The 10,356-nt window shown below is 44.2% G+C and overlaps 1 pseudogene; it reads right to left on the bottom strand.

The window, feature by feature from the left end:
- Positions 1-872: 872 nt before the first annotated feature.
- LOC127694034 (farnesyl pyrophosphate synthase-like) lies at positions 873-2,262 on the bottom strand (annotated as a pseudogene).
- Between the last annotated feature and the right edge of the window lie 8,094 nt (positions 2,263-10,356).

The following is a 10,356-nucleotide window of genomic DNA, read 5'->3' as shown; positions in this document are numbered from 1 at the left end:
AGGAACAACCTTCAGACACCAGAGGAGGAAGCTTGTACACACACCAAGTGCTGATCACTGCAACTTCACATGTACGGATGCATCTGGGAGGTGCCTACTAGGGCTTCTCTGGATCAGTGGCACCTCTGTTTGTCTATTCAGGGTCTTCTGTTGTGATCAGGGCCTCTCCAAGGAGCAGGATGGAGGTAGGTCCCTCTTAGGGAGAGGAGGCAGTGCCCGGAGCAGAGACTTCCTCTGGACTGGATGGCAGACTGGATGGACAGAGGGAAGGGAGGAAGGAAGGGAACTCCACGTTCATCCCGTTCTGCTTCCTACTTGTGTTCGAAATGTGAGCAGCCTCAGCACACCCACCACCCTGCCTTTCCACCATGGTGGGCTAAATGCCTTCAAACCGTGACCCAAAATAAACCTTTCCGTCCTTAAGATGCCTTTGTCTCATTATTTATCACAGTAATGAAAAAAACATCTGGCACTCGGTCTCTGTAAAGAGGAAGGAAAGCTGCTGTGTGATTTTAATCCCAACACTGAGAAAGCAGAGGCAGGGGGATCTCTGTGAGTTTGAGGCCATTCTGGTCTACAGAGCAAGTTCCAGGATGGCCAAGGATACACAAAGATAACCTGTCTTGAAAGATAAAATAAAACAACAAAAACCCTCAAAAACAAAACTTAAAGAAATAGAAAAAAAGAAAAATAATAAACAGACAGGTTATCAGTTTACTGATAGGTTGACAGATAGGTTAGTGTGTACTGGTAGGTTTTGTCTACTTTATGCAAACTAGAGAACCCTGAGGAAAGAACATTCTTGTTGTTGCTGAATGATAATTTATTGAGATCCCGCCCTCCCGGCCTCTACAATTATGGGGTCACTTTCTCTGCTTATCGATCTTGTTTGCTAGTTCCTAGAAGATGGATGGGGCAGAGGCGCAGAGCACTGATCTAGGAGACTCTCTCTTAAGGCGGCTGTAACTGTCTTCTTCGTACTTGAAGAATGCAGACTGCAGATCCAGCGCCTCACACAGCGCTTTCACCTGCGCCACGTTTTCTGGGTCCTTCCACCCATAATTCTCCTCTAAGATCTGGCGCTGTTGAGGAGCGGCTTGCAACAGACACTGAGCCTCCATCCAACGGCATTTGTTGTCCTGCTTGTCAGTACCGACCTTTCCGGTCACGCTGGGGTCACGCTGGGGTCTCCAAAGAGCTCAAGGCAGTTATCCTGGGCCTGAAAGAACTCGCCCATCTCCAGCAGGATCTTCAGAGCATTGGCATGTTCCTTCTCCCCATCAATGCCTGCCACAGACAGGGCAGCCGAGATAGGCAGGTAGAAAGAGTAGAAAGCTATCTTGTGCTTGACAACAGACTTGTGCCTCTTTTTAGCACATCTACCGAGACCCACGTGGCCCTGGGGTGCTGTGATGAGGTCCAGAGTCTGCCCGATCTCAGTCTGATAGGAACTCTGCAGAAAGAGCTCCAGCAGTTTCAGGTAGTAGGGCTGCTCCCTCCAGTAGAACTTTAGCAGGCAGTAGATGGAAGCCTCCAGAAGCAGCGAATCCTTGATGGTATCTAAGCCTATGCCTGGCTTCTGATACCAGCAGATCTGCCCCCCACCCATTCCCCAGCGAGTGAGGGAAAATTCCATGATGTCATCTGACTGAAGAAGAAAGCCTGGAGCAGTTGAACACACCAGCCCACAGTCAGGGCCCGCTGAAGACTCTCGCCATGCTGCTTCCTCGGCTCCACCAGCTCCTGGAAGGCTTCTACCATGGTCAAACCCCGGTTGTACTTGCCTCCTATGGCATTGTACTGTAGGACCTCCTTGAGCCGGGGAACAGCATCCCCTGTCTCTGGTGTCCCAGCTCATCCTCAGTCAGGATCTTGATGATCTGGGAGAAGTGCTCATGAAATTCTGCTTTTTTATTTTCTGGGTTATGAACATCCAATTTCTGGTTCCCCTTCATTCTGACAGAGGAGTTAAATGCTCTGTTCTTCAATGTGATTCTCCCAGGGCAGGAAAGAACTTTTACTGAGCATTTCCTCCCATCGGATGGACATGGTGGGCACGTTCATAAGGGCATTTTCTCTTTTGTTAATTGATGGATGGATGTGATGCCGTCACTGGGCTTGTGGTCCTGGGTTGTCTAAGAAGGCAGGCTGAGCAAGCCAGTGAGCAGCACCCTCCATGGCCTCTGCTTCAGTTCCTGCCCCCAGGTTCCTGCTGAGCTCCTGCACACTGCCTTCAAAATGGACCGTGCCAGAGAGGCCTCAGCCAAGTAATACCTTTCCTCTGAGAAAGATGGTTTTCTTCACTGTTTTATCACAGCAACAAAAACCAAACAAGGACAGGTGGATGGACCAGACAGACAGACCAGCTTATCTCATCCCTTGACTGAAACATGGGTTGGTGTCCCCCTATTTGTGAATGACACAGACTCTTTACCTCACGATCCAGCTTCAGCCTGTTTCTTGGTCCCTTCCCTCATGATCCCCTTTACTGCTCATCATGTATAGCCCCAAAAATATAAGCACCAACTTCTCATTACATGGTCTTTTTAAAATGTAATTTTGGTTTTAGTGTTTTGAGACACTGTGAGGCAGTGGGACTCTGCTACCAGACAGAAGAACTGGTAAGATTTTGAACTGGTAAGTTCAAAACTCTGATAAATCTCATAATTGAGAAAAGGAGGAGTTTGAACTAGCTCCCAGTTTCCTGTCATGCATCATGTAACCATGACACCCCAATAACAGGATCATGACAACCAGTCACACAGCATAAAAACCTAGAGGTCTCCATGATAATGAGGTATCTACATAGGCCAAGTGTTTAGCCAATCGCCTTCCCTTCCTGGGCATCCCACTCAGTAGGATCTTAATAAATACTGGTTGAATTATATAGAGACTTCACATAATTCCGTGTGGGCTTGGAGAAAATCTCTAATCTGTTCATCACGCCTCTTTAATTATCAACTCCTATGGCCATTTTGGATATATGATGGAGAGTATCTGCTCCATCAAAACCATTCCAGGGGCTGGAGAGCTGTCTCTGTTGTTCAGTGGTTGTTCTTCCAGAGACCCTGGGTTCAATTCCCTGCACCCACATAGGATCTCACAGCTGTCTTAGCTCCAGTGCCAGAGAAGCTGATGCCTTCCTCTTGCCTCTGTGGAGCACTAGGAATGCACATGATACACAGACATGCATGCATACAAAAGACCCAGACACATAAAATACGTAAATAAAAATTATAGGAGGAAAAAACTGGGTTCTGTCCTTGCAGAAGACCTGAGTTCAGTTCTTAATGCCCACCCCAGGTGGCTTGCAACCTGGAATTGTCACCGTTTTTTGGGTACCATGGTCACCTCCACTCTCACGCACATACCCATATAACATGATGATGATGATGATGATGATGATGATGATGATGATGATGATAACGACAATAAATCATTTTGGAAACACATACCAGGGACTGGAGAGATGGTGCAGCAGTTAAGGACCCTGATGCTCCTCCATAGGACCAGGTTTGACTCCCAACATTTATAAAGCAGTGCACAAGCATCTGTAACTCCCTTTCTATGACTTCTTCTGGCCTCTGTGAGGACCAGGCTCACATGTAGTGGACAGGCAGGCAGGTAAAGCACCCATAAATACACAATAACACATTTTAATTACCAAAACATAAGTTCATCCCATGGTCACCCGGGAGTCTCATGGCTTCAGTCTTGGAGGTCCAGCGATGCTAGGGTCCAAGTCAGATGCAGAATCTCTGCTTCTGTTCTTCATTTCCCACCCCAGAATCTCGGCTTCCTTCCTCCCTCCCCCTACACTTGGCACCAACTGTTCAATTGGCATCTTTCTGAGCCCTGACCCACTTTATCTCAAGGCTCAAAATTGGGAAGAAGCGGAAGAACTTAACAAAAGGTAGAGGGAGGATCTAGAAGGATAAGTCGGCGGGGACATGACTCCTTGAGTAGACAGAAGCCTAGCACCTTCCCTTCTACCCCTGGAACCCCAGTAATGGTTGAAGGAGAGAACCAACTTTATAAAATTGTTGTTCTATGACTTCCATACCTGTCCCATGGCATGTACGCACACACAGACATCTGTAATTGTATAGCACACCATTTTACACACACACACACACACACACACACACACACAATTTTCTTTTCCTAAGAACAAAACTCAGAGGAGAGTCAAGTAGGACATGGACTATCTTCACTGAGTCTGGAGATCCTGCTCTTTGTAGGTGGAGGAGCCCATGAGATAGGAATCTGTGCATATTATGGTGTCTGTGCTCAATTGTTATGTTGGAGCTTTGGATGATGTCATCATAGAACAGACGACGACAGAGCAGACCCATCAAAATACAGATGTGTAGAGGATAGAACCAAGCTTGTACAGATGTGGACAGAGGAGCCATGCTAGCCTTGAGCTCAAAGACTTTGGCTACCATTCTCTGTGTAGCATGGGGCAAATGCTTCTAGTTGCCCCTGACGTTGGAGGCAAGTGAGATGGATTGGTGAACTGTGTTCTTTTCTTCAAAATCTGTCTGAAGAAATCTCTGAGATCAGGGATGTCTGACAGAGATAGGGGTGTGTCTACCTCACATTTTAGCTCAGGGATGTTCCATGTCCCAGAAGACACAGAAAAAAAATCTGTCTTCATACTATAAGCAAATGACAGAGAGTTCCAGAAATCTCTACTGCCAAGGCAGATTTTCAAGGGCTCCAGCCAGGCACAATCACAGCATGAGAAGAGGAAGAATGCAGTGCCCACTGGCCTGCTAAGAATAGCAAAGAAATGTCATGATGAAAGTCGCCAACAAGGCAGTCGGTTGAGAATGTATCCACTTAAAGCAGAAAGAGCAGGGCTACGCCCAGGCCTGCTTGCAGAAGGGAGAGTAAATATAACAAGTTGTGTGTGTATGTGTGTGTGTGTGTGTGTGTGTGTGTGCACGTGTTGTGCTGACAGAACCCACCTTGGAAAGATAAGGTACAGCCACACAGAGAGAAAATGCTTCCCTCTTTATTATTTAATAAATAATAATTATTAATTCCTGGACATCATTTAATATGTGGATTATGTCTTGGGCATTCCAAGTTTCTAGGCTAATATCTGCTTACCAGTGAGTGCATACCATGCTTGATCTTTTGAGATTGGGTTACCTCACTTAGTATGATGTTCTCCAGCTCCATCCATTTGTCTAAGAATTTCATGAATTCATTGTTTCTAATGGCCGAATAGTACTCCATGTGTATATATACCACATTTTTTGTATCCATTCCTCCATTGAGGGACATCTGGGTTCTTTCCAGCTTCTGGTTATTATAAATAGGGTTGCTATGAACATAGTGGAGCATGTATCCTTATTACATGCTGGGGAATCCTCTGGGTATACACCAATAGCTTATGCTCTAAGATCAAGAATTGACAAATGGGACCTCTTAAAATTACAAATATTCTGCAAGGCAAAGGACACCATCAAAAGGACAAATTGGAAACCAACAAATTGAGAAAAGATCTTCACCAACCCTACATCTGACAGAGGGCTAATATCCAATATATACAAAGAACTCAAGAAGTTAGACCCCAGAAAACCAAATAACCCTATTAAAAATGGAGTACAGAGCTAAACAAAGAATTTTCACCTGAAGAACTTTGGATGGCTGAGAGGCACCTTAAGAAGTGTTCAACATCATTAGTCATTAGGGAAATGCAAATCAAAACAACCCTGAGATTTCACCTCACACCAGTCAGAATGGCTAAGGTCAAAAACTCAGGAGACAGCAGGTGTTGGCAAGGATGTGGAGAAAGAGAAACACTCCTCCATTGCTTGTGGGGTTGCAAATTGGTACAACCACTCTGGAAATCAGTCTGGCGGTTCCTCAGAAAACTTCCAGAGTGACTGCTATACCACTCCTGGACATATTGAAAAATTCTTATACAGCTTCACAGGTATTACAAGGAATTTTAGTCATTTTCACTGCTATTTCATACCTTGTCTCCCTTCCTGTCCCTACTCCCTTCCTCCCTTCCTTCCTCCCTTCCTTCCTTCCTTCTTTCCTTCCTACCTCCCTCATTCCTCCTTTCTTCCTTCCTTCTTTTTGTTTTCTTCTTTTCTTTTTCTATTTTCCCCTATCTTAGTGAGGGTTTTACTGCCATGAACAGACACCATGATCAAGGCAATTTTTATAAATGACATTTTATTGGGGCTGGCTTACAGGTTCAGAGGTTCAGTCCATTGTCATCAAGGCAGAAGTATGGCAGCATCCAGGAAGGCGGGGTGTAGGAGAAGGTGAGGGTTCTACACCTTTATCCAAAAGGAAGCCAGGAACAGCCTGGACATGCTCAGACATCTAGGAGGAAGATCTCCAAAACCCATTCTCACAGTGACACACTTCTTCAAAGAAGGCCACACATCCTAACTGTGCCACTCCCTGGGACAATCATATGCAAACTATCACATTTCACTCCCTGGCCCCAATAAGCTTGTTCAAACATGAGTCTGTGGGGGCTGCACCTAAGCATAGCATAATGCAAAATACATTTAGTCCAACTTTAAAAGTGTCTATAGTCTATAGCAGTCTCAACAGTGTTAAAAGTCCAAAGTTCAAGGTCTCTTCTAAGATTCCAATCACTTAACTGTAATCCCCCAAGCTAGACAGAAAGCCAGCTGGGCAAACTCCAAACGCTGCATCTCCATGTCTGATGGCAAAGCAGACTTCAGATCTTCAACTCCCTTTTCATCTTTGTTGATTGCAACAAGGTTCTTTCTCCTGAGCTGGTTCCACTCCCTGTTAGCAGCTTTCCTTGGCAGGCATCCTGCAGCTCTGGCATCTTTAACATCTTGGGGTTTCCAAGTAAACTTCAGCTTCACAGCTTCTTGTTCCAGTGTCCGAGATCCACACGTGATCTTCTGTGTATCTCCAATGGGATGGTGTCATTTCTCCAGCTCTGCCCTCTGTAGCACTCTAAATTCAGGTTGATCCACTCCACTGCCACTGCTGTTCTTGGTGGTCATCCCATGGTACTGGCATCTCCAATACACTGTGGTCTTCCACTGCAACTGTGCTTCACCAAACCTCTCTTAGGCTCGCTTCATGGTATCAAGCCTCAACTCCTTTGCATGACCCCTTCAGTCCTGGGCTGTCAACTACAACTGAGGCTGCACTTTCACCAATGGCCTTCCATGGCCTCTCACAGTGCCAAGCCTCAGCAGTTCTTCATGATGCCTTCATGCCTTCAAAACCAGTACCACCTGGGGAACTCTTACACATTAACAAGCTTCAGCATGAGGGACTGTCAGGAGCCATAATGGGGCAAGCTAATAACTAACAGGTGATCATCCTGAAATGGCCTGCTTCGGATTATTATATAATCTGTGACATGCACTCTTATTAAGCAAGACTGTAAGGGATTCATTTTAGAAAAGATGTCTGCTATTAATATGTTTTCCTGTTATTATTAAACATATATATTAATCAATAAGTAATAGCACACCCCTTTGGAGCAGATCTCTGCAGATCCATAAAGATGTACTGTCTTTTAGTAATGCTGTGTAGACAAATAGATGACTTAAGTTTTAATGATGATCCTATAAGAATTCCTAAAATTATATCTGTGATTATTAAGCCTTTTATAGTGGGACTAGTATTGGGTCCTTTTCTGATGGTCAAAACTGCAATGAGAACTCTGCCAGCCACCCAAGTGTCACCAGTTAATTGCTCTTTGATGGTAACCAGACTTTCTCCTACTCTGAGCACATTCCAAGAGGTTGTAAAACAATTAACCAAAGGTCATAAAAGGCAACTAACAATTTATTATAGGTGCTAGGACAGAAGATAAAATATTGACTGGGTTTGTCTATACAAAACTTCACTTATAACTTAATTGTGGTTGTAAATCTTTGGTGAATCTGTGGACCTGAGACAGGTGATGGATGTTTAGCTAGATAATTTTTCCTAATGGATATGCATGCAAACATTCTCTGTTGTAAACTTCTATCTCAATTTATGATTTGATTTTTTTTGTGTGTGAACTTGTGATGAACTTTGTAAGATATGACCATATGTTCTGAAAGATGTTTAAGTGATGAGGACAAAGAGAAGAGTGAGAACTGAGGAACTGTGGTGAGAGGAATGGAGGTGAGAAGAACTCAACTGTGAGACGGAACCGAGCTGAGGAGAGGTTTTTAGACAGAACACCTTTTAAACAGAGTTGAACTCAAGAAGAACTTAGAAGTATAGGCATAGCTTTCAGAGAAAAGGCTTTGAGAGTAAGAGTATTGTTGCGACTTCAGAGCAGGAGGAGAGAACAAGATAAGAAGGAAAATGCAGACTGGAATAACTGAAAAGCTATAGGTAACATAAAAAAAACTAAGAGAAAAATGTGCAGAATGCAGAGGGAAATATAAAGAGAAAAGACACTGCAAAGAGCAGAAGAAGCAGGCAGGCTTCTCCTTACCATGGGACAGAACAGGTCCTATGGTAAGAACAAGGCAGACTTAGTCTTATTAAAAGGAACAAAGCTTTCTCCTTACAAACACGGGTTTAATTCATCTAGCATTAAAAGGATGGAAGCCTTTTCTCCATGCAATAAAGACTGGATCTCATTTTTCATCCAGAATGAGTGAGTTCTGTCTGCACTGGTATTTGGGCTTTTATTGAATGTGCATATGTAAGTGTGGATGTGATTGTGTACATATGCAATTGTGAGAATGAATGCTTGTGTGTGTAAGTGTGTAATTGTGAGAGTACAGGCAAGCTTGTCCCAACTGGTTTGAATGGTATAAATGAGCATTATGAATATGTATATGAATTTATGTGAGATTATGCATATTCACTTATGTAAAAGTTTTTCCTTCTACAAGTGTTATTCTCTTCTTCTGGTTCAACAGAAGTTTACTGCTCCAAATTTCCCCCTAGCCCAACAAGCAAGAAGCATCTGGACAAAAAGGAAAAGGCTCTAGCAATTAATCCTTTACTTAAACTCCTGCTGTTTTAGGATGAGGTGCTAAGTGCCTGAGACTACTGTCTCTGGTCTCAGAGGAACATAGAAGGTGGATCAGCTACAATAGCATAGTAACTGAGACTTAGATAAGTAAACATTTTATTATACAGCAATGTTAAATATCTCGTATGAATCTCCTAAGACCAAGTCTTACCCTCCGCCTACGCTCTTCCCCCTCTGGTTCCTCAAGAAGAACTGGCCAAAAAAGAGCCCAGCCACCCCCTGCCAGGGCTGGCCCCCAGCAAGCTACAACCTTGGTATCTCTGAAACACAGGTTTTTGTGCTCTCGGAAAACACTTCCCAGAAAATTTTACCTCAGTGATATTGGTCTCTTCTTAATTACCACTAATTTCTTAGCTCCAGCTAACCAGCATCAATTGTCCCAGTAGTCTCCTTCTGTTCTTGTACTGGCTAGTTTTGTGTGTCAACTTGACACAGGCTGGAGTTATCACAGAGAAAGGAGATTCAGTTGGGGAAGTGCCTCCATGAGATCCAGCTGTGGGGCATTTTCTCAATTACTGATCAAGCGGGGAGGGCCCCTTGTGGGTGGTTCCACCTTTGGGCTGGTGCTCTTGGGTTCTATAAGAGAGCAGGCTGAGCAAGCCAGGGCAAGCAAGCCAGTAAGAAACATCCCTCCATGGCCTTTGCATCAGCTCCTGCTTCCTGACCTGCTTGAGTTCCAGTCCTGACTTCCTTTAGTGATGAACTGCAACATGGAAGTATAAGCTCAATAAACCCTTTCCTCCCCAACTTGCTTCTTGGTCAAGATGTTTGTACAGGAATAGAAACCCTGACTAAGACACTTCCTCAATATAAAGTCAGAGACACAAGGCCAAAGCTGCTGAGTTCTGGTGCTTGCAGGAGCTGGAACATTGCCCCCCTTGTTCTATGACATTATCACCAGCTTCCTTTTTCCAACTTCTTCACTGCCTAAGCTTGGCTGTCCTGGATCTTGTTTGGTAGACTGACATTAAACTCAGAGATCTGCATGCCTGCCCTCTAAGTGCTGGGATTAAAATGGTGGTCCACCAAGCCTGGATTAAAGATTTTCTTCACCTAGAATTTGCTCTGTTCTAGGCTGGCCTGGAACTCTGAGATCTGCTTATCTTTGCCTCCTGAGATTAAAAGCCTGGATCTAAATTTAGCATGGTGGAATCTTGTCCCAAGGTCACTACACCCTTAATCAATTCAATTTAATATCTTTAAATTCAGCTCCACTTCACTTCTTGGTGTCCCTTTAATACTCAAACTATATATTTTGCATTTTTCCTTTCAGCTTGCTATGTTTGTTCAAAATGCTCTTCGTTAGACTTAACCAAAGAACAAAGTCTCTGTTGGGCTTTTTTGAGACT

The sequence above is a fragment of the Apodemus sylvaticus genome, chromosome 10 (genome assembly GCF_947179515.1).
Source record: "Apodemus sylvaticus chromosome 10, mApoSyl1.1, whole genome shotgun sequence".
In the NCBI taxonomy this organism is placed as follows: domain Eukaryota; kingdom Metazoa; phylum Chordata; class Mammalia; order Rodentia; family Muridae; genus Apodemus; species Apodemus sylvaticus.
The sequence above is the reverse complement of the archived record's forward strand: the minus strand, read 5'-3'. Positions and strand labels throughout refer to the sequence as shown.